A 23,721-nucleotide genomic window follows, 5' to 3' on the forward strand; every position below is an offset into this window, starting at 1 on the left:
AGATCTTCACGACCCAGATAATCATGATGATGTGATCACTAATCTAGAGCCAGACATCGTGGAATGTGAAGTCAAGTGGGCCTTAGAAAGCATCACTACGAACAAAGCTAGTGGAGGTGATGGAATTCCAATTGAGCTGTTTCAAATCCTGAAAGATGATGCTGTGAAACTGCTGCACTCAATACGCCAGCAAACTTGGAAAACTCAGCAGTGGCCACAGGACTGGAAAAGGTCAGTTTTCATTCCAATTCCAAAGAAAGGCAATGCCAAAGAATGCTCAAACTACTGCACAATTGCACTCATCTCACATGCTAGTAAAGTAATGCTCAAAATTCTCCAAGCCAGGCTTCAGCAATACGTGAACCATGAATTCCCTGATGTTCAAGCTGGTTTTAGAAAAGGCAGAGGAACCAGAGATCAAATTGCCAACATCCGCTGGATCATGGAAAAAGCAAGAGAGTTCCAGAAAACATCTATTTCTGCTTTATTGACTATGCCAAAGCCTTTGACTGTGTGGATCACAATAAACTGTGGAAAATTCTGAGAGAGATGGGAATACCAGAGTACCTGACCTGCCTCTTGAGAAATCTGTATGCAGGTCAGGAAGCAACAGTTAGAACTGGACATGGAACAACAGACTGGTTCCAAATGGGAAAAGGAGTATGTCAAGGCTGTATATTGTCACCCTGCTTATTTAACTTATATGCAGAGTACATCATGAGAAATGCTGGACTGGAAGAAATACAAGGTGGAATCAAGATTGCTGGGAGAAATATCAATAACCTCAGATATGCAGATGACACCACCCTTATGGCAGAAAGTGAAGAGGAGCTAAAAAGCCTCTTGATGAAGGTGAAAGAGGAGAGCGAAAAAGGTGGCCTAACGCTCAACATTCAGAAAATGAAGATCATGGCATCCGGTCCCATCACTTCATGGGAAATAGATGGGGAAACAGTGTCAGACTTCATTTTTTTGGGCTCCAGAATCACTGCAGATGGTGACTGCAGCCATGAAATTAAAAGACGCTTATTCCTTGGAAGAAAAGTTGTGACCAACATAGATAGCATATTCAAAAGCAGAGACATTACTTTGCCAACAAAGGTCCGTCTAGTCAAGGCTATGGTTCTTCTAGAAGTCATGTATGGATGTGAGAGTTGGACTGTGAAGAAAGCTGAGCGCCGAAGAATTGATGCTTTTGAAGTGTGGTGTTGGAGAAGACTCTTGAGAGTCCCTTGGACTGCAAGGAGATCTAACCAGTCCATTCTGAAGGAGATCAGCCCTGGGATTTCTTTGGAAGGAATGATGCTGAAGCTGAAACTCCAGTACTTTGGCCACCTCATGTGAAGAGTTGACTCATTGGAAAAGACTCTGATGCTGGGAGGGATTGGGGGCAGGAGGAGAAGGGGACGACAGAGGATGAGATGGCTGGATGGCATCACCGACTCGATGGACGTGAGTCTGAGTGAACTCCGGGAGATGGTGATGAACAGGGAGGCCTGGTGTGCTGCCATTCATGGGGTCGCAAAGAGTCAGACACGACTGAGCGACTGAACTGAACTGATTGAGATTTACTCACTGGTGTATAGGGTGGGGGTGTATAAGAGGACTTAAACATAAAGGAGATTGAAGGGCAGTAGCATAAATGATTAAAGAATTGAGACGACTGTAGATCTACTTTTATTATACTGGTGAAATTTTATTGTATTATTCGGAAATAAACTTCTTGGGAAAATATTTCAAACAGTGACATTTGTAAACTACTTATTAAATTATATTTTGTTGGTTACAGGGCGTGGTTAGAAGAGCTGGTAAAACTGATGGGGGAGCATAGATAATTTTTGTCTTTACAGCATTAATAGTCTTTTATATTGCTAGGTTGTTACGCCATTGTTAAATGAAGTATTTGTAACAGTAGATTTTTTTTTTTCTGGTAAAGTTATTCTAATTAATGATATTTCACGTGTCCCTTGGAGAAGGAAATGGCAACCCACTCCAGTGTTCTTGCCTGGAGAATCCCAGGGATGATGGAGCCTGGTGGGCTGCCGTCTATGGGGTCACACAGAGTCGGACACGACTGAAGCGATTTAGCAACAGCAGTAGCAGCACGTGTCTCTAAAAATTTTGGATTGGCAAATATGAAAAAAAAATTAGAAAACATTAGATTGACCATTTTCTCTAAAATAGGTTGCGAAAAGATTATTTTGGAGCCTACACAGCAAATGTTTAAGATTTATTCACTGTTTTACATAAAGATTATTCTAAAAAATTATTTGTGTATTAATACTTGGGCCCTCACTTTTAAATGGTTTGTGTGACACCAAAATAATTGTTTGACATTTAATTTAATAGCTTTGGCTAGACAAAGGTTTAGATGCCTGAGCTAAAAATGTGATAATCTCTCTAATAATGTTGCCTAATTTATGACTTGGTTTTATTGGATTGTGTGGAATTACAGACCTGTCTTTAATGTAAATGTTTGCTAATTTGGTGTACCTAATGTGACTGATATGATGTGTTTTAATATATCTTTATTAATGAGCTTGAACATCTGTCTGTTTATATTATAATCACTTGTATCAACAGCATAATACAGTCTTAGGCACAAGAGCTTAACTTACTCCATTTTGAATCCTGTGTCTTCTAGTTACTAATTATGTGACCTTGAATATGTTTCTGTGACTGATTGGGAGCACAGTGTTGTGATAAGGGCATTAATTTTATAGATAAAAGACCTGGACTCTGACCTTCGCTTATACTAGCTTTGTAAATGCTTTAAGCAAAGTACTTGATAGCTGTGAGCTATAGTTCCTCATCTGTAAGGGGATGGAGAATTAGAGGTAAAAAAAATTTTTTTTTTTTGAGGAATAAACTGAAATAATTATATAGCACTACAGAAATATAAAACATTAAAATACTTTATCTTCACTTAAAAAAAAATCAAGAATATTTTATTGTTCTAAGATTTTTTTTTCCCTTGGATTTTTTATCTTATAACTGGAAGTTTGTATTTGTTTGGCCATTTTCATTCAACTTGCCTACTTCCCGCATTTGCAGCCTCTAGCAACCATCAATCTATTCTCTATATCTATGAGTTTGGGTTTGTTTTTTTTTTTTTTTCCAAGATTCTGCATGTAAGTGGGATAATGGAGTATTTGTCTTTGTCTGCCTTAGTTTACTTTGCATAATGCCCTCAATTCATCTAGATTGCTTCAGATTGCAAGGTTTTCTTCCTTTTTTTATGATTGTATACGATTCTGTTGTGTGTGTTTGTTTGTATACATGTGTGTGCGTGTATGTGTATAAAATCCATTGTGTGTGTGTGTGACTGTATATATGTATGAATGTATGTATATTTTTTGAGGAACTGCCATACTATTTTCCATAGTGGCTGCACCAATTTATACTCCTACTAGCAGTACACGAGGGTTCCTTTTTCTCAACATCCTCACAAGGACTTGTTATTTCTTGTCTTTTTGGTAAAAATATGTGAGGTGATATTTTGTGGTTTTGATTTGCATTTGCTGATTAGTGGTGTTGAGCACCTCTTCCTTTATCTGTTGGCCATTTGTATATTGTCTTTGGAGAAATGTCTATTTAGATCCTATGTCTGTTTTTAAAATGGATTGTTTATTTTTTCTATTGAGTTGTATGAGTTCTTAATATATTTTGGATGTTAATGCCTTATGTAGATATGGCTTCCAAGTGTTTTATAGGTTTCCTTTTTATTTTGTTGGTGGTTTCCTTTGCTATGCAGAAGCTTTTTAGTTCAGTGTAGTAAGCAACAGTTAGAACTGGACATGGAACAACAGACTGATTCCAAATGGGAAAGGAGTACGTCAAGGCTGTATATTGTCACCCTGCTTATTTAACTTCTATGCAGAGTACATCATGAAAAACACTGGGCTGGAAGAATCACAAGCTGGAATCAAGATTGCCAGGAGAAATATCAATAACCTCAGATATGCAGATGACCCCATCCTTATGGCAGAAAGTGAAGAGGAGCTAAAAGCCTCTTGATGAAAGTGAAAGAGGAGAGCGAAAAAGTTGGCTTAAAGCTCAACATTTTCAAAACTAAGATCATGGCATCTGGTCCCATCACTTCATGGGAAGTAGATGGGGAAACAGTGGAAACAGTGTCAGATTTTATTTTTGGGGGGCTCCAAAAATCACTGTAGATGGTGACTGCAGCCATGAAATTAAAAGACACTTACTCCTTGGAAGGAAAGTTATGACCAATCTAGATAGTATATTGAAAAGCAGAGACATTACTTTGTCAACAAAGGTCCGTCTAGTCAAGGCTATGGTTTTTCCAGTGGTCATGTATGGATGTGAGAGTTGGACTGTGAAGAGAGCTGAGTGCCGAAGAATTGATGCTTTTGAACTGTGGTGTTGGAGTAGACTCTTGAGAGTCCCTTGGACTGCAAGGAGATCCAACCAGTCCTTCCTAGAGGAGATCAGCCCTGGGTGTTCTTTGGAAGGACTGATGCTAAAGCTGAAACTCCAATACTTTGGCCACCTCATGCAAAGAGCTGACTCACTGGAAAAAGACTCTGATGCTGGGAGGGATTGGGGCATTAGGAGAAGGGGACGGCAGAGGATGAGATGGCTGGATGGCATCACTAACTCAATGGACATGAGTCTGAGTGAACTCGGGGAGTTGGTGATAGACAGGGAGGTGTGGTGTGCTGCGATTCATGGAGTTGCAAAGAGTCGGACGCGACTGAGTGACTAAACTGAACTGAACTGAGTCTCACTTGATTATTTTTGCTTTCATTGCCTTTTTTTCATTTGGTGTCAAATTAAAAAAAATATTGCCAAGACTGGTGTCAAGGAGGCGTTAAAATTTTATAGTGCCAAGTCAATGGAATTAAGCAAAAGCTGATAACTCCTTTAATTATTGAACTATTAATTAGTTGTAGCTTTTATTTATCAAACCCATACTACATGCTAGCCACCATGACTAGCACTTACATACATATCTTAGTTCAAGACTACTTTAAATATTCATTTAAACTAATAAAAGTAAATAGAGTTAATAGTCTCAACCAATATATAAAAATAGCTATAATTGTAATTATTATATTTTTATTTTATTTGGTCCATAATGAATGTTATTAACTAATTTACGAAGAGGTTAAATTTTGGCCACAATCACACAGCTAGAAAGTTGAGGAGGAAATGGGCAAAAATTGTTCTTAGTGACTCTAAAACTCTCTATTAATTCTCCAGTTATTACATTGCTAAATATTATTGAATGTATCTCCTTGTATAGATATTTTAGTAGTAGCTTTAAGGCTTCCCTGATAGCTCAGTTGGAATCTGCCTGCAATGCAGGAGACCTCAGTTTGATTCTTTGGTTGAGAAGAGCCACTGGAGAAGAGATAGGCTACCCACTCCAGTATTCTTGGGCTTCCCTTGTGGCTCAGCTGGTAAAGAATCAGCCTGCAATGCGGGAGACCTGGGTTCAATCCCTGGGTTTGCAAGATCCCCTGGAGAAGGGAAAGGCTACCTACTCCAGTGTTCTGGCCTGGAGAATTCCATGGACTCTATAGTCCATGGGCTTGCAAACAGTCGGACACGACTGAGTGACTTTCACTTTCACACTTGAAGTATCGCATTAAAAATACATGTAACTTGTTAAAATCTACGGTTATTGAAGTTTTACCAATATGAAGTGTAGAAAATACCTCTAAAGTTCCTTTGCCCTCCTGTCATTTATAATATGATGGTCTTAAAATACCTCCTCTACATATATTTAAAACTGCAACAGACAGTTACACTTTTTGCTTCACTTGTCAAACATAGTGTAGAAAACTCAAGAATAGAGGTTAAGTCTATTATATTTACCCATGTTTTTGCTCTTTTTTATGCTTTCTTCCTTCTGGGATTTATGAGGCAAAAAAAACAAACAAACAAACAAACAAAAAAAACAGACCTCAGAGAACTTACTGCTGTGTTGTTCCTTTAGTCCCTAGATCCTTGCAGGTCTGCCTTTGCTTTCCAAGTTACCTTATATTTTTTAATATAGTGGCTGGGGTTTTTAGCTGTTCTTAGTGGGAGGGATGGGGAGAAGCTCGTGTTTTCCATCTTGGTCTGGAACTGAAAGTTACTTCATTGTACTTTCAATAAATAAATAAATAAATATATATATATATAATCGGCTATGCTGGAGTTTTATGTTGTTTTCCTGATCGTGTGCTATTTGGGAGGAAAAAGCTTGGGGCCTTTAAATCTCTGGATTGAATTATACTTGACATATCCTAGTGATAGAGTTGCCCATCACTGGGGTTAAAAAAGTACATATAAAGGAGATTCTCTAGCTTCCCTTTCAATTCTTGGAAGTGAGCAGTTTCTTAATAATAATAATAAAAAAATAGCTGTCATTGATTTTGGTTCTGCCATTTATTGACTTCGTGATTTTGGGAACGTTATTTACTCTCAATGTGCCTTAATTTCCTCCACTGTAAAATGGGAATAATAGTACTTGAAAGGTTGTTGAGAAGATTAAATGGTATTATAATTGTAAAGTAATGAGAAAAAATACCTTACATTCAGGAAGAACTGTATAAATGTAGCTGTTATCTTCATTATTCTTAGAGTAATAGGCCCATATGATAGACATTATTACATTCATTTTAAGAATAAAAAATTCAGGCTGAGAGAGAGTAAGATGCCTTGCCTGGTTCTTTTCTGGCCCAGTTCTATATAGGTATTCTTAGGATATACACCCAGAGCTGTATGACCTTACACTGTATGCTTTTCAAGGTATGATGCTATCCATCAACATCATCAAATCCCCCTGCATCCTGTATTTTCACCTAGCATTATGTGTATTTCTCTTCATACTTGACATTTTAACCCAAGCTGTAACATCTCACCAATCATTGTACCATAATTTATCTAACCTTCTCTTATTTTTGAATATAAATTGTCTCTCTGTCATCCATCTGGCTCATGTATTAATGAATGCTCACCAATATCAGTATATTATTTTTTATAATGCAGTAGTAATGATTGACCTTTAAAGGGCTTTATGCCTTTTATATGAAGATAGCAATGTGTTTTATGAAAATGTATATCCCACTAAAAATTTTCAGTAGCGTGTTTATTATACTTTTGAATCTCTTGTTCTGTAGAAACTGCTTTAAATCTGTTTGAATCTGAATTTTTGAATCTTTATTGTTATTTAGGAAGAGTTCTGTAGAAAGATTGTGCATCTTTATTCATTAGTTGTATTGTATGAGACTTGGAACTTTTGCCATATGTCTCCTGGCCCTTATTAAATGTAATGTGGGAGGAGTGTACAGGTTATCAAGAGTTGGCTTAAACGTAAGTCTTTGATTTGAAATTATATTTGGATATATTTCTTTCTGAGCATCTACAGTTTACATTTTCTGAATGTAAATATGGATGAGTAAAGATGAAATGACTTTGAATCTTAGCTCTAATTCTTCAAAGTCTTTATTTTATTTTTATTTTGCCTAGGATTTTGACTATAGATATTAAAGAATACATGCACACTGTGTAATAGTCATACATTCACTTTTTTGTTCTACAAATATTATTATAGGGCTTGCTTTGTTTTAGACACTGCTCTAAATCCCTGCTCTTCTGATACATACCTTTTAGTATAGAAAAGAAATAAGCCAATAATTATTGGGATAGTGTGATAGAGAATAATGGGGGATGGTGAGTGCTTTTTTTTTTTTTTTAAAGACAAAGTATTGTAGCATTCTTATAGCATTTTATAGTCATTCACTTTTTCTTGCTGCCCAAGGTCCTGGTTTTGTTCTGCAGCCCACCCTTGGGAATGAATTCTATTGGTCTAAGCATAATGTAATCCCATTTCACTTGTCAGTGGTTGAATTTTCAAGGGATGGGTTGACTCACTCTTGTTTAATAGGATGCGCAGATTTGGGGCAGACTTCTTTTAGTAGTTTCTCTCCTTTATAATGCGAGTGACTAGAACAGTTGTTCTTTTTCACACAATTACTTGTGGCTACAGTTAAGATAGCCAACTTGTTACCACAAAGAGAGCTAGGGTGAGGACAGAAGCTGATATGCCAAGCGGGAAGAATAGATAGATGAAAAGAGTTTTTTGACTATTTCATGGAACAGTTGAATTAGTTAACTTTAAAACCATTTTTTAATCAAGTAATTGATTTCCTTATTTTTAAACAATCATTTCTTTGGCTGTGCTGGGTCTTCGTTGCTGCGTGGGCTTTCTCTAGTTGTGGTGAGTGGGGGCTACTCTCTGGTTGCAGGGCAGGGGTTCTCATTGCGGCGGCTTCTCTTGTTCTGGTGCGTGGGCGCTAGGCTTATGGGCTTCAGTAGTTGGGGCACATGGGTTCAGTAGTGGTGGTGCATGGGTTAAGTTGCTCTTCAGCATGTGGGATCTTCCCCGACCAAGGATTGAATTCGTGTCTCCAGAATTGACAAAGGCAGAATCTTTACCACTGAACCATCAGGGAAGCCCTGATTTCTTTATTTTTAAAGCCATTTTAAGTTGGATTTTCTCTTATTTCTGTCCGAACATGTCATAATTGATACGTGTTGTCAGGGACTATCCCTGAGAAGAGGGGACATTCAAGTAGAGGTTTGAATTATGAAGAAAAAGCCGAAGGGATTGTAGGTCAGGTAGAAGGTACAGCAAGGGTGAAGATCCCATGATAGGGAAGAACTTTACATATTCTGGAAACTGACAGAAGGCTGGAATACCTAGTTTCTATTGAGCGGGAAAAGATAATAGTATAATACTTATAAATTGCATTGCAGTTTCTAAACCATTTTTACTTATTTAATGTGATCTTCACCGTTAAATGAGGATATTCTATTATTACCATTTTATATTTTGGTAAACTCCCCATATATTTATAGCCAGTGATTTATTTGAAATAGTTACTCTTTCTACTTTATCATGTTGGCATATGAGTATATGAAGGGCATGGAAACCCACTCCAGTATTCTTACCTGGAGAATCCCATGGGCAGAGGAACCTGGCAGGCTACAGTCTATAGGGTCACAAAGAGTCAAACACGACTGAAGTGGCTTAGCACACAGCATACATATGTTATGTATATATTTGATAACCAGATAAAATAGTAAGATATATGTTTTATTTGAATTTGTTAGTGTTACCACTTTTTGGCAGTATTGATATGTTTAGGGCAGAAGGAACAGATGCCAAGGCCAGTTTTCTGGATCCATTTGAATGGTATAAATTAATTGCATCAGTAAACACAACCTGGTGTGTTGAATTAAAGTGAGTGACATGCTCCTGATAGAAACCATATAAATGTGATTATGTGTTTGCACTTCATAACTAGGAAGGTTAATTTCTAAGATATTAGCTGGTTTTAGTGAATTAATAGAGTATTTTGTGCTCATGTATTCAGGATGCCTGGCATTTTAAATTCATATGTGCATATACCGTGACCTTACTGATAAGTGTACTGTGAAAGCATGATAGATAACTGTAAGTAATGAATAAGAATTGAATTTTGTAATCTTGGTAGTTGCTAAATGAAAATTTCCTTTCCTTTCCTTTCCTTTCCTTTCCTGTTACTCCCTCTTTTCCCCTTCCAGGCTTTCCCTCCTCTCCCTTTCTGTCTTCCCTTCCTCTCTGCCTTCTCTCCCTTTATTCCACTTATCAGCTTAGTTATTTAGATTTCAGCTGTCATTAAAGGACCATTTTAATTTATGATTCTATTTTTACTTGTTTTTTCCTACTTCTTCCTTAAATTATTAAACAAAATGTTGTTACTGCTCTTTTCACATATATGGAGAATAGACAGAAAGATTTTAGGTAAAATCTTTACTTAATTTGAAAATGAATTAAGATCAGTTGAGAATATATTTAAATAAATAGTTGTGGACTTGTATTAATCTGGAATTGACTTGAATTATATATACATAGGGCTTTTTAAATATTTATACTCTATAATTGATAATTAGCTTTTCTCTAAAAGTTTAATTTCCTTTTATCAACCTGATGCCTTTAAAATATAACAGTTAAGCTTAACCTTTGCTACATTATAGTAGTCATTCTTTAAATTTGTTGAAAATGATTTTAATTTTCTTTTGAAGTTTTAGGTTTATTCTGTTACATTGAATTACTTTAAGGAGCACTCTGTAACAATGATTTGCTGTTTACTCTTTCAGTTACTAAAAAATCATCCTAAAGATGATAGCTCTCTAAACTATAGTATGCATTTATTATAATCTAAGGAATCATTATTATTTGAATATTTACGATCCTTTCTTTTGGACTGAGAAGAAGTCAGGTTACTAGGAAGATACAGAAAAGTTTCATCGTAGTTTGTTAGTTTTATAGTTACTTCAGCGGATTTTCTTTGAAATGTGTAACAAATAGAATTTTCACATTAACAACTGGATTGAAGTTGATCATATCTATAGAATAATTACTTTTGATTTCTTTCATTAACAGTAAGTATGTATACTGATGATTTTGCTGAGGAAAATCTCATAGAAACTCAAAATGCAAGCAAATAATTTAACCATTTACTGAGTTAGCATTCTTCAGTTATTGACATTTTCAGTTACATTCACAAGACAGTTTAAATTTTATTGAAATTTTTCTAATAGATTTCTCAACTCTATTGAAGCATTACTTACATGAGCAAAAGGTACATATAGTAAGTGTACACTTAGATGATTTTTCTTAAATCTGTACCTTCATACAACTGTCATTCCCCTTTTTAATCGGTTGTATGCATGCTCCCTGGCAATCAGTAATCTGATTTTAGTCACTATGTGTTAGTTTCTCTGTTCTAGAACTTCATAAACGTGTATTTTTGTGCCTGGCATCTTTCAACAGGCGTATTTTTGAGATTCATCCATGTTGTTTTGTAAATCAGTAGTTCCTGTTTGTTAGTCGCTCTGTCGTGTCCAACGGTTTGCGATCCCATAGACTATAGTTAGCCAGGCTCCCCTGTCCATGGAATTCTCCAGGCAAGAATATTAAGTGAGTAGCAATTCCCTTCTCTAGGGGATCTTTCCAACCCAGGGATTGAATCCACGTCTCCTGCATTGCAGGCAGATTCTTTACCATCTGAGCTACCAGGGAAGCTAGTTCCTATTTACTGCAGAATAATATTCCATTTATGTGAACCTGTTACCTGTTGATTAGACACTTGGATTTTTTTCAAAGTTTGATTCATTGATAAAGTGGCTGTGGTGTCTTCTATAAATATTTGGTGGAATTCACACATAAAGCCATGTGGACCTAGAGTTTTGTTTCTGGGAACATTTACTAATATACATTCATTATCTTTAATAGATATAAGGCTTATACCTATTTAGGTTATCTATTCTTTTTTGAATAGCAGTTGGCATTGGCAGTTTGTTTAAGAATTTTATCCATTTCGGGTCTGGTTTCATATATATTGACCCTAAGTTGTTCATAATATTTCATTATTATCCTTTTGTAGAATCTGTAATGATGCTTCCCTTTTCATCCCTTATATTGGCAATTTATGTCATCTTTTTTCCCTAGATTAGTTCATCTAGAATATTATTAATTTTATTGATCTTTTCAAGGAACTAGTTTTTAGTTTCATCAATTTTTTTCTTGTATTGTTCATCTGTTTTATATTTTATTGATAGAGTTTACACTGTAAAGCTTTTTTGTTGTTCAGTCATTCAGTCGTGTCTGACTCTTTACTACTGCATGGACTGCAGCACGCCAGGCCTCCCTGTCCATCACCAACTTCCAGAGTTTACCCAAACTCATGTCCATTGAGTCAGTGATACCGTCCAACCATTTCATCCTCTGTTGCCCTCTTCTTCTCCTGCCCTCAATCTTTCCCAGCATCATGGTCTTTTCCAGTGAATCAGCTCTTTGTATCAGGTGCCAATGTATTGGAGCTTCAGTTTCAGCCATCTGTCCTCTCAATGAATATTCAGGGTTGATTTACTTTAGGATTAACTGGTTTGGTCTTGTAGTCCAGGAGACTCTCAAGAGTCTTCTCCAGGACCACAGTTTGAAAGCATCAATTCTTGGGCTCTCACCCTTCTTTATGGTCCAAATCTCACATCTGTATGTGACTACTGGAAAAACAATAGCTTTGACTAGACGGACTTTTGTTGGAAAAGTGATTACTCTGGTTTTTAATACGCTGTCTATGTTTGTTATAGTTTTTCTCCAGGGAGCAGATGTCTTAATTTCATGGCTGCAGTCACCATCTGCAGTGATTTTGGAGCCCAAGAAAATAAAGTATCTCACTGTTTCCATTTTTTTCCCATTTATTTGCCATGAAGTGATGGAACCAGATGCCATGATCTTAATTTCTTTTAATGTTGAGTTTTAAGCCAGCTTTTTCACTCTCCTGTTTCACTTTCATCAAGAGACTCTTTAGTTCCTCTTCACTTTCTGCCATAAGGGTGGTGTCATCTGCATATCTTAGGTTATTGATATTTCTCGAGGCAATCTTGATTCCAGCTGTGCTTCATCCAGTCCGACCTTTCCCATGATGTACCATGCATATAAGTTAAATAAGCAGGGTGAAGCTTTTACCTATTTCACCAAACTTTCAAATGCCTGCCTACTTCTTGAAATATAATGTAGACTTTAAAACTATATTGTTTTTTCTGCTTGTCATACATACATCTTGTGACTTTGTTGTGAACTCTATAATACTTGTGATTTTAGTTTTAAAGAATCAAATTTATTTTACTTTTGAATTAAATTTATTTTAAAAGAGATTAAGAATGAGGAAAAATTTCATTTATACATATTCATACATTTATTCATTGTTTACATTCAAATTTCCATCCACAATCATTTTCTTTCAGTCTGAAAAGCACCCTTTTAAGTATATCTTGTAGTGTGTATCTGTTGGTAACAAGTTCTTTCAGCTTTTGTTTCCAGAAAATGTATTTATTTTGCTTTTATCTTTTAAAATCTTTTTATTTTAGAATTACAACAAATTTTCAAAGAAAGAGTTTTCATACACTTTTTGTCAAGGCTAGCCTAATGTTAACATCTTACATAGTCATAGTGCATTTGTGAAAAATGTTGAATTAACAAGGTGCAATATTATTTGCTAGACTACACACTGTATTCGAATTTTACCAGTTTCTCCATGGTGTCCCTTTTCCAAGATCTAATCCTCGATACCGTGTCTCCTTAGACCTCTTTTATCTGTGACAGTTAGTTGCTTCATTATTTTTTCATGACCTTGATAATTTTGAAGAGTATATTAGGGTCAGGTATTAATATTTGGTTGGATGTCTCTCGTTTGGGGGTTTTTTGGTAGTTTTCCCATTTTTAGACTGAAATTTGGGTTTGGGGGTTGAATACCACAGAGATAATGTGCCATTCTTCTGTACCAATTAGAGTTGTTCATCGCTGTAAAAATTTTCCTGAAACACCTTGGTGATCAGCCCTTACTTACACCTTCAGTCCTTGGCAACAGCTGATCTATGTTTCATTCTGTAGTTTTCTTTTTTCCATAATATCAGATAAATGAATCGCACAATATGTGTCTTTTGGTTCTATCTTCCTTCACCTAGGAAAATGTCTTTTTAAGATTCACCCGTTTTGTTGAGTGGGCCAATATTTTGTTCCTTTTTATTGCTGAGTAGTAGCCCTTTGTTTTTGATAGATTATCATTTGTTTTGATAAATGAATGTTCTCATTCACTTATTGAAGGCCATGGCAATTTTCTCTCCAATTTTTGTCTATTTATATATGAAGCTGCTATAAACATTTGTGTAGCAGTTTTTGTGAGAATATGAGCTTTCATTTTCCTTGAGGTGATACCTAGATAGGAGTGGGAATCTTGTGTAAGTGTATATTTTTAACTTTGAAACCTTGAACTTCTTAAAGCAAACATTGGAGAAAATATATTGACCTTGGATTTGGCATTGAAGTTTTAGATATAATAGCTAAACCACAGTCTATTAAAAATTATATTCAAACAAAAGATTAAATTTTTGCTGCATTCAGGACACTGTTAAAATGCAAAGACAAGTTACAGACTGGTGGAAAACAATTGAAAAGTTACATATCTGATTATAGACATGTATCAAGAATATATAAAGAACTCTTAAATCTCAAATGTAAACAATCTAATATATAAATGGACTAAACATCTTAATGGACATGTCACCAAAGAAGCTATATGGATGGAAAATAGGCAGAGGAATAGATGATTACATGCTTAGAGAAATTGAATGCAAATGAAATCTGCATTGAGGCACCACTACACATCTATCAGAATTGCTTTAAAAATGGAAAATACCTAACACTGGAGAAATTGCAGAGTACAGGATCACTAATTTTTTGCTGGTAACAATTTAGGATGTAAATTAAGGATGAAGAAGTTGCTTTGGAATACAATTTGGCATTTTCTTATAAATACATATTTTTCATACGACCCAGCATTCTCAATCCTAGATATTTACCAAAGTTAAATGAAAGATTACAAAAACTTGCTCTTCTGTTTGAAGGTATTGTGAGTTCAGTTCAGTTGGTCAGTCATGTCCTACTCTTTGCGACCCCATGAATCGCAGCACACCAGGCCTCCCTGTCCATCACCAACTCCCAGAGTTCACTCAGACTCATGTCCATCGAGTCAGTGATGCCATCCAGCCATCTCATCCTCTGTTGTCCCCTTCTCCTCCTGCCCCCAATCCCTCCCAACATCAGAGTCTTTTCCAGTGAGTCAACTCTTCACCTGAGGTGGCCAGAGAACTGGAGTTTCAGCTTTAGCGTCATTCCCTCTAAAGAAATCCCAGGGCTGATCTCCTTCAGAATGGACTGGTTGGATCTCCTTGCAGTCCAAAGGACTCTCAAGAGACTTCTCCAACACCACAGTTCAAAAGCATCAATTCTTCGGCACTCAGCTTTCTTCACAGTCCAACTCTCACCTCCATACATGACCACAGGAAAAACCATAGCCTTGACTAGATGGACCTTTGTTGGCTAAGTAATATCTCTGCTTTTCAATATGCTATCTAGGTTGGTCATAACTTTTCTTCCAAGGAGTAAGCGTCTTTTAATTTCATGGCTGCAGTCACCATCTGCAGTGATTTTGAAGCCCCCCAAAATAAAGTCTGACACTGTTTCCACTATTTCCCCATCTATTTCCCATGAAGTGATGGGACCAGATGCGATGATGTTTGTTTTCTGAATGTTGAGTTTTAAGCCAACTTTTTCACTTTCCACTTTCACTTTCATCAAGAGGCTTTTAGTTCCTCTTCACTTTCTGCCATAAGGGTGGTGTCATCTGCATATCTGAGATTATTGATATTTCTCCCGGCAGTGTTGATCACAGCTTGTGCTTCTTCCAGCCCAGCGTTTCTCATGATGTACTCTGCATATCAGTTAAACAAGCAGGGTGACAATATATAGCCTTGACGTACTCCTTTTCCTATTTGGAACCATCCTGTTGTTCCATGTCCAGTTCTAACTGTTGCTTTCTGACTGGCATATAGGTTTCTCAAGAGGCAGGTCAAGTGGTCTGGTATTCCCATCTCTTTCAGAATTTTGAAGGTATTGTCAGTGGATAGCAAAGGGTATTTGGCATTTCTTTTTACTTCAGCACTTTTTAAAGATAGTGTTCTGTTGCCCACTAGCTTGTATTTTTTTCTGATAAGCCCCCTGAAATTCTCTTTGTAGCACCTGTGTATTTTCCCCGTGTGACTAATCTTCTTCTCCACATTATGGTTTTATTTGTATTTAAAAGTACATTGGAAATTCTGCATGTGCCCATGACTAAGCTAGTTTTCAATATGTTACTTCAAGTTTGATGATAGGTTTTGTTTTGAGAAGTCCTTTTTTGAACTGAATGCCAAAATGGGGGGAATGCCTGTACATTTCCAACTGGCCCTCAAGCGATTAATGTAAATTGTTTTCTTGCTAATGATGTTGAGTGACTTTAAAGTTTTAGCACCTGACCAGATTTTAGTTCACAGTGATAGTTATTTTAAGATGACATGACTGTGCTGAAAGCTGTTAAACACTGTAGTATCTGAAGATAAGTGCTGTTAACAGTGGCTGCTTGAAAAAGTTACTTTTTTTTAAGTCAAACTTTCCAATTTTTTTCTTTCTGTATAATTTTCTCTTTGAGTAATTTTTTAAAAAACCTGACATGTTACATTGTATTAGTTTTAGGTATACAACATAATGATTTGATACATGTATATTGTGAAATGATTACTGTATGAAATCTGGTTGACATCTGTCACCATATATAGTTACAGTATTTTTCTTGTGATGAAGATATTTTCTGTCTGTCTTCAAATTCACTTAACTTTTCCTCTGCAGTGTCTAATATGCTCTTAATCATTACCAGAGAATATTTTAATTTTCTAGATTAAAAAAAATGATAGATGTTGCCTTTTTGTTAGTTCTTATTTCTTTTATCAATGTATTTATTTTCTAAAATTTAAATCCTAGCATATATTTTTAGTAATCGTTTTAGGGTCCTTATCTGCTGTTACCATCACTTTGTCTTCTGGGTCTGTTTTAAATTGACTGATTTTCTTCTTGGTTATGGGCCACATTTTCCTACTTGTTGTTCATAGAAAAAATATACATTTCTTGAAAAGTAATTCATAATTTCTTCAACCATGTTCCTATTGATAAGCAATTATGTTATTTGTAGTTTTAAATTGTTGCAAACAATGTTTTAATGAATATCCTTCTGCTGTGTTTTGTTCACATGTTAAAATTCCTCTTGGTATAAATTTCTGTTAGTGGAATTTCTCATCAAAGGACCTGTTTATGCAAATATTTCCCTTTCCATAGGATGTACATATTTTATATTAAATAAATACTGAATTAAAGTACTGCATTATTTTTAAGTTTAGAAGAAAATCCTGTAACAAACATGGTTCATGGCAGAACACGCCAGGCTCCTAGAGATTTGGTTCTGTAGCACGTTGTCACAGATTCATCTTTTGACCTTAACCTTAGTAAACCCACTTGAATGTAACTCTTGGAAACTTTCACATAATCAGATGCTAGAAGAAGTAGATATTGTGGTCATTTTTTTATATTTTGAATATGCGTGTGTGCTAAGTTGCTTCGGTTGTGTCCGACTCTTTGCAACCCTGTGGACTATAGCCCGCCAGACTCCTCTGTCAATGGGATTCTCCAGACAAGAATACTGGAGTGGGTTGCTATTTCCTTCTCCAGATATGCTGAGTATAAGAAAAGTTAATTTGATAGTGTTGTAATAGTACTACAGTTTGTTGTTGTTCCTTTTAATGGAATGGTTACGCTATTTTTAAGGAATTAATTGGGTGATATTGTTTATATTTAGTTTTTACTGAATTAATCAGAATATTAATTGCTATAAGAAGAGGCTTTGGGGGGGGCTTGTTTTAGTGACAGTACTGCCCTTGCAATTTGAATCGACTAGAATATTATCCTCGAGGGTAGAAATTTTTTTGTCTTTCTTGTTGTTGCAGAAACCTAAAATTCCCAAGTGCTGCCTTATTTTTGGTTTGGGGCTTGAAATGCTGGAGTGTTTGCTCTTTTTTCTAGTCACCGCCGGTAGCCTTTAACAGCTTTTTGAATACCACAGGTGATCTCTCTCCATGTTCTTTGTAATTTTTGGTTAGTTGCTGGACAGTGTGAACTTTATATAGTTAAGTGTCTGTATTTTATTGCATTTCTTTAAAGAACATTGAGTTTTATTTTGATAGGCATTTATTTCCTTTTGGATCACTTTGAGCTTGCTTTTACAGCTTGTTTTTAAGTTTTATTGTAAATCTTGTTAGCATAGCCTTTATTCTGTGGCTGGAGTCATTAGACTTGTCTCATGAAAAGATCTGGGCTACAGCCCTTGAGCTAAGAATGGACTTTACATTTTTAAACAGTTGTAAAGAAACAAGAATAAAAGCTAAGAATATGTGGTAGAGACTGTATGTGTCCCACATAGTCTGAGATATTTACTGTCTTGCTCTTTACAGAAAACATTTTCTAATCTTTGCTCTAAGACTTGCTTAATCCTAACTTATAAGATGTTTTATTTCTTGGCTTTCTACTGAATATCCCAGGTTTTCTGTGATATTTTCATTCTGTTTGATTGGAACTCATATGTCTTCCCTTTATAAAATCTCTGAAAGATGTACAGCTTTCAGCTACATTTAATTTTTCTTTCCCTGGTATTCTTTGCAAGTCTCATGTGGTCTTACTATGCGTGCAGAACTTAGTATCTAGCCGGAGACTCTGAGGATCACCTCTGCACATTTCTGGAGCCTTTTCTCTGGGTAGCTGTTTTCACTTTGGTACACTGGCTCACAGATTCCAGCCACCTTACATTACCTTAACTTTTTAAATTTTAATTTTATTTATTTTAAAATAAGATAATGTTTTAATACAATATATTTTTTTTACTAAAGTTAAGTTTTAAAAACATGAGTTGACCATGTATTTCTGGGTTTATTTTTGGACTCTCTATTCTATCCCATTGGTGCCTGTGCTGGTATCATACTGTGTTTTTTTTTTAACTTTCTATTTTATGTATGGCTGAGTCACTCTGTTGTGCACCTGGAACTATTAAAACATTGTTAATTGGCTATACTCTATAAACTTTTTTTGTCTCTTCTCTTTTCACCTCAGAAAGATAGCTGTGCTTTGCTTGAATTATCCATTTTTGTTCTAGTGTTCAATAACGTTTAGTTAGAAACCTGCAGTGAACATAGGACTTACATTTGGTTGTTGACCTTCTCTCAGGCATTACAGTCTTGTCTGACCTTTGCCCAATGTCTGAAGACTGTTTTCCTAAATTTTTTTCTTTTTCTTTTAGTTTTCTAGTTGTTTATATGTGAGGACAAGTCTAGCATCAGTTATTTTTTCATGGCGAGAAGTGGAAGTTTGTTTCAGTTCAGTTCAGTTGCTCAATCGTGTCCAACTCTTTGAGACCCCATGGACCGCAGACCACAGCACACCAGGCCTCCTTGTCCATCACCAACTCCCAGAGCTTATTCAAACTCATGTCCATTGAGTTGGTGTTGCCATCCAACCATCTCATCCTCTGTCATCCTCTTCTCCTCTCGCCTTCAATCTTTCCCAACATCAGGGTCTTTTCCAATGAGTCAGTTCTTCACATCAGGTGGCCCAAGTATTGGAGTTTCAGCTTTAGCATCAGTTCTTTCAATGAAAATTCAGGACTGATTTCCTTTAGGATGGACTCATTAGATCTCCTTGCAGTCCAGGGGACTCTCAAGAGTCTTCTCCAACACCACAGTTCAAAAGCATCAATTCTTCGGTGCTCTGCTTTCTTTGTAGTCCAACTCTCTCATCGATACTTGATCACTGGAAAAACCATAGCCTTGACTAGACAGACCTTTGTTGGCATAGTAATGTCTCTGCTTTTTAATATGCTATCTAGGTTGGTCATAACTTTTCTTCCAAGGAGCAAGCGTCTTTTAAGAAGTCTGGTTAGTAAACATTGATAGAAATGCTTTTAGACTTTTGATATATTATAAATTAATAATTATACTTTTAAAAAATATCTTATTTGTTGTAAATTGAATTTAATTTTTATAGATTTGTAAAGAGGTATTAGCAGGATATTAAGGAAACTGATTAAGATTCAGTTCTGTTCTGCATCTTGAATGCCTACTCTGTGTCTCAGACTTTGTACATCTTGCTGGGGACAGAAAAAGTAACATGTGATTTGAAGGCCAGGTACTCAGTCTGGTAGGGAGAGTAGACCTATGTATTATCTATTGCTGCATGACAGATTATCCTAAGACTAAGTGGTTTAGAAAACTTAATCTCTTGGCCAGGAATCCGGCCATGGCTTTAGCTGGATCTTCTGGCTCAGGATCTTTCAAAAACCTGAAATTAAAATGTCAGTCAAGCTGCAGTGGTATCAAGGCGTGACTGGTGGAGGATCCATTTCCAAGTTCACTGACATGGTTGTTGGCAGGAATCGGTTCCTTTCCACATGGCCCTCTTGACAGGGCAGCTCACAGTGTGGTAGCTTATATCTCTTGTAACCTTATCTCAGAAGTGAAATTCTGTCATTTTCACTGTATTCCATTTAAGAAGTAAGTCCTTAGGTCCTGCCTACACTCAGAAGGAGGGGATTACACAAAGATATGGATATAGGACACTAGGATCGTTAATAGCCATTTTAGAAATTGCCTTAATAACCCATGGTATATAAATTGCATAAAATATTATAACTGGGTCTATAAAATAATGTTTTGTTTTATAAAGAAATAAAGTTTCAGAAGGAAACCTGGCACATTTTGATCCATTTACTATTTGCAGATGAAGGGTTGTATGTGAATCTCAAACAGAAATGAATTCATAAATACTTGACAAGAAAACAACCCACTCAGAAGAAATCTCAGCAAATACTGTTTATAAATTTTAGTCAGAAATTAGCTCATATTGTTAATGTTGAAATATTTTTGCTAATAATTTGAAATATTTTCATTAATAAATTCATCCACAAATTAACTGAGTGTCTCATTTCAAAGGCTGTACACACTTCCTATAGCTATCTCATTGTCTTTGCAAAGAGAATTCTAGATGAGGAAAAAATTAAGACATAGAGAATTATTTTTAATGGTGAAAGGTAACCATAAGATTGCTGATCTTATTGGCTTTTTAGACCAGTTTATTTTAATACTTAAGGGGGTGTCTTGTAAAATATATGTTAATAATAATAAACCCTAAAGTTGTTGAATGATTTTATTTTCCTTATAATGGCACTGTCCTCTGCATTCTACATTCGTATTTGCTTTCTGGAGCATAAAATGCAGTTGAGGTTGATGTGCCCAGATTTTGTATCATGTATCATAGTGAAGATGTTATGACATCTTGTTATGACATCTTCACTCACTCATTTATTTAAAAAAATATTTGTAATTAAGTTTTAAATACTGTTCTAAGTACTTTGGATATGTCAGTGAACATGGATAAAAATCATTAAGTTAACATTTTGGTTGGTACAGTTCAAAAATAAACAAACATGATAGGTAAGTAAGCACACATTCATTATAGATAAGAAAAAAATTATATATGTGCTCTTTTAAACCATACTAAGGAAAATTACATAGAAAGCTACTTGGTTTTCAGCTTATTTTTGTTGATCACTTTTTAAAATATTGATTAAGACAACAAACTTTGGGGAAATATTCTCTCTAAAGACAGAATTAAAATCATGCTATTAATTAAGAAATGACCATGTTTTACTCCTACAATAATTTCTTGCTTTTGATATGCAATATCAGTATTACTCTAAAGTGCAGTAATTTGATGGGTTTCCGAGGTGGCTCAGCAGTAAAGAATCTGCCTGCCGATGCAGGAGTTGCTGCAGACGCAGATTCGATTCTTGGGTCAGAAATATACCCTGGAGGAGGAAATGGCAAACCACTCCAGTATTCTTGCCTGGAAAATTCCATGGACAGAGGAGCCTGGCGGGCTCCAGTCCATGGGATCACAAAGAGTTGGACACGACTGAGCAACTAAGCACAATTTCTCCTCTTCCACGTACTAATTTAATATCTTAAGTATTTTTGGTGGTTTATAAAATCCCAAAGCACTTGGTATGACAAAATTATGTTTCTGTAAACTTGTTACTGTTAGAATTATTTTATCCTTTTGCTGGCTTTGAATATTTATGATAATTGTTATAATTTTAAGTAAAATGTTACAGCACATCTTTTATTATTTGTTATTGAGGTGATTCTTGTTTAGAAAACTCTATACTTTTGTTTATCACATTTGTCTTTCTAGGTTAGTTTTTTCTATGAAGGGGAAGATTTAACACTTTTAATGTCTTATTGGTAAAGGTCAGTTTTCATTCCAATCCCAAAGAAAGGCAATGCCAAAGAATGCTCAAACTACCGCACAATTACACTCATCTCACACACTAGTAAAGTAATGCTCAAAATTCTCCAAGCCAGACTTCAGCAATATGTGAACCGTGAACTTCCAGATGTTCAAGCTGGTTTTAGAAAAGGCAGAGGAACCAGAGATCAAATTTCCAACATCCGCTAGATCATGGAAATAAAGCAAGAGAGTTCCAGAAAAACATCTATTTCTGCTTTATTGGCTATGCCAAAGCCTTTGACTCTGTGGATCACAATAAACTGTGGAAAATTCTGAAAGAGATGGGAAGACCAGACCACCTGACCTGCCTCTTGAGAAACCTACATGCAGGTCAGGAAGGAACAGTTAGAAATGAACATGGAACAACAGACTGGTTCCAAATAGGAAAAGGAGTACGTCAAGGCTGTATATTGTCATCCTGCTTATTTAACTTCTATGCAGAGTACATCATGAGAAATGCTGGGCTGGAAGAAGCACAAGCTGGAATGAAGATTGCCGGGAGAAATATCAATAACCTCAGATATGCAGATGACACCACCCTTATGGCAGAAAGTGAAGAGGAGCTAAAAAGCCTCTTGATGCAAGTCAAAGAGGAGAGTGAAAAAGTTGGCTTAAAGCTCAACATTCAGAAAATGAAGATCATGGTATCTGGTCCCATCACTTCATGGGAAATAGATGGGGAAACAGCGGAAAGAGTGTCAGACTTTATTTTTCTGGGCTCCAAAATCACTGCAGATGGTGACTGCAGCCATGAAATTAAAAAACGCTTACTCCTTGGAAGAAAAGTTATGACCAACATAGATAACATATTCAAAAGCAGAGACATTACTTTGCCAACAAAGGTCCATCTAGTCAAGGCTATGGTTTTCCTGTGGTCATGTATGGATGTGAGAGTTGGACTGTGAAGAAAGCTGAGTGCCGAAGAATTGATGCTTTTGAACTGTGGTGTTGGAGAAGACTCTTGAGAGTGTCTTGGACTGCAAGGAGATCCAACCAGTCCATTCTGAAGGAGATCAGCCCTGGGATTTCTTTGGAAGGAATGCTGCTAAAGCTGAAACTCCAGTACTTTGGCCACCTCATGTGAAGAGTTGAGTCATTGGAAAAGACTGATGTTGGGAGGGATTGAGGGCAGGAGGAGAAGGGGACGACAGAGGATGAGATGGCTGGATGGCATCACTGACTCGATGGATGTGAATCTGAGTGAACTCCGGGAGTTGGTGATGGACAGGGAGGCCTGGCGTGCTCCAGTTCATGGGGTCGCAAAGAGTCAGACACAACTGAGCAACTGAACTGAATGTCTATTGGTTTAGCTTAGTATTGAGTAGAATGTATTATAGGTTCAACATATGGTAAGACAACATTTTACAGTGGTGCATGTATTGTCAGACAGTATAATAATACACAAACATTAATACTTCTTTTGTCAACTTACTGAATTAAATACATCCCTTAGGCCAGTAGGGTGGATTTTTAAAATTGAGATTTGGGGTTCAAAAGGACAAAAATAGTAGTCATGTTCTTTAATTGTTGAAACCGTTTCTTCAACTTTTCTGTGTAGTCTTTCATAACTACTTAATTAATGGTTAAGCACCCATCACATTGTTTTATATGTAGAAACTATTTCTTTTCTCTCTTTTACAAGGACCTCAGTGCCTGGAAATAAGACTTTTCTTACATAGCTCTGAACTTGTCAAATGGTATTAAAGTTATATCTTTGCCTACAGATATTTTTCTTGGGGAGAAAATTGTTTTGTTTCCAAAAAATTCAAAGCTTCATGATATAGAAGTGACAAATGAAACCAATAACCTAGCTTGAGACAGCATATCCATTTTGTAGTGTAAGATGCACAGTAACTAGAATTTAACTGGTATTAGACTTCTATTGCAATTGTTGA

General features: G+C 36.1%; 1 protein-coding gene across 16 annotated transcripts in view; it reads left to right on the top strand.

The window, feature by feature from the left end:
• Positions 1 to 23,721, top strand: part of FUT8 (fucosyltransferase 8) — a 315,633-nt gene that overhangs the window by 124,707 nt on the left and 167,205 nt on the right. The window lies entirely within an intron of this gene.

This window comes from Ovis aries, chromosome 7, assembly GCF_016772045.2.
Source record: "Ovis aries strain OAR_USU_Benz2616 breed Rambouillet chromosome 7, ARS-UI_Ramb_v3.0, whole genome shotgun sequence".
Lineage (NCBI taxonomy): Eukaryota > Metazoa > Chordata > Mammalia > Artiodactyla > Bovidae > Ovis > Ovis aries.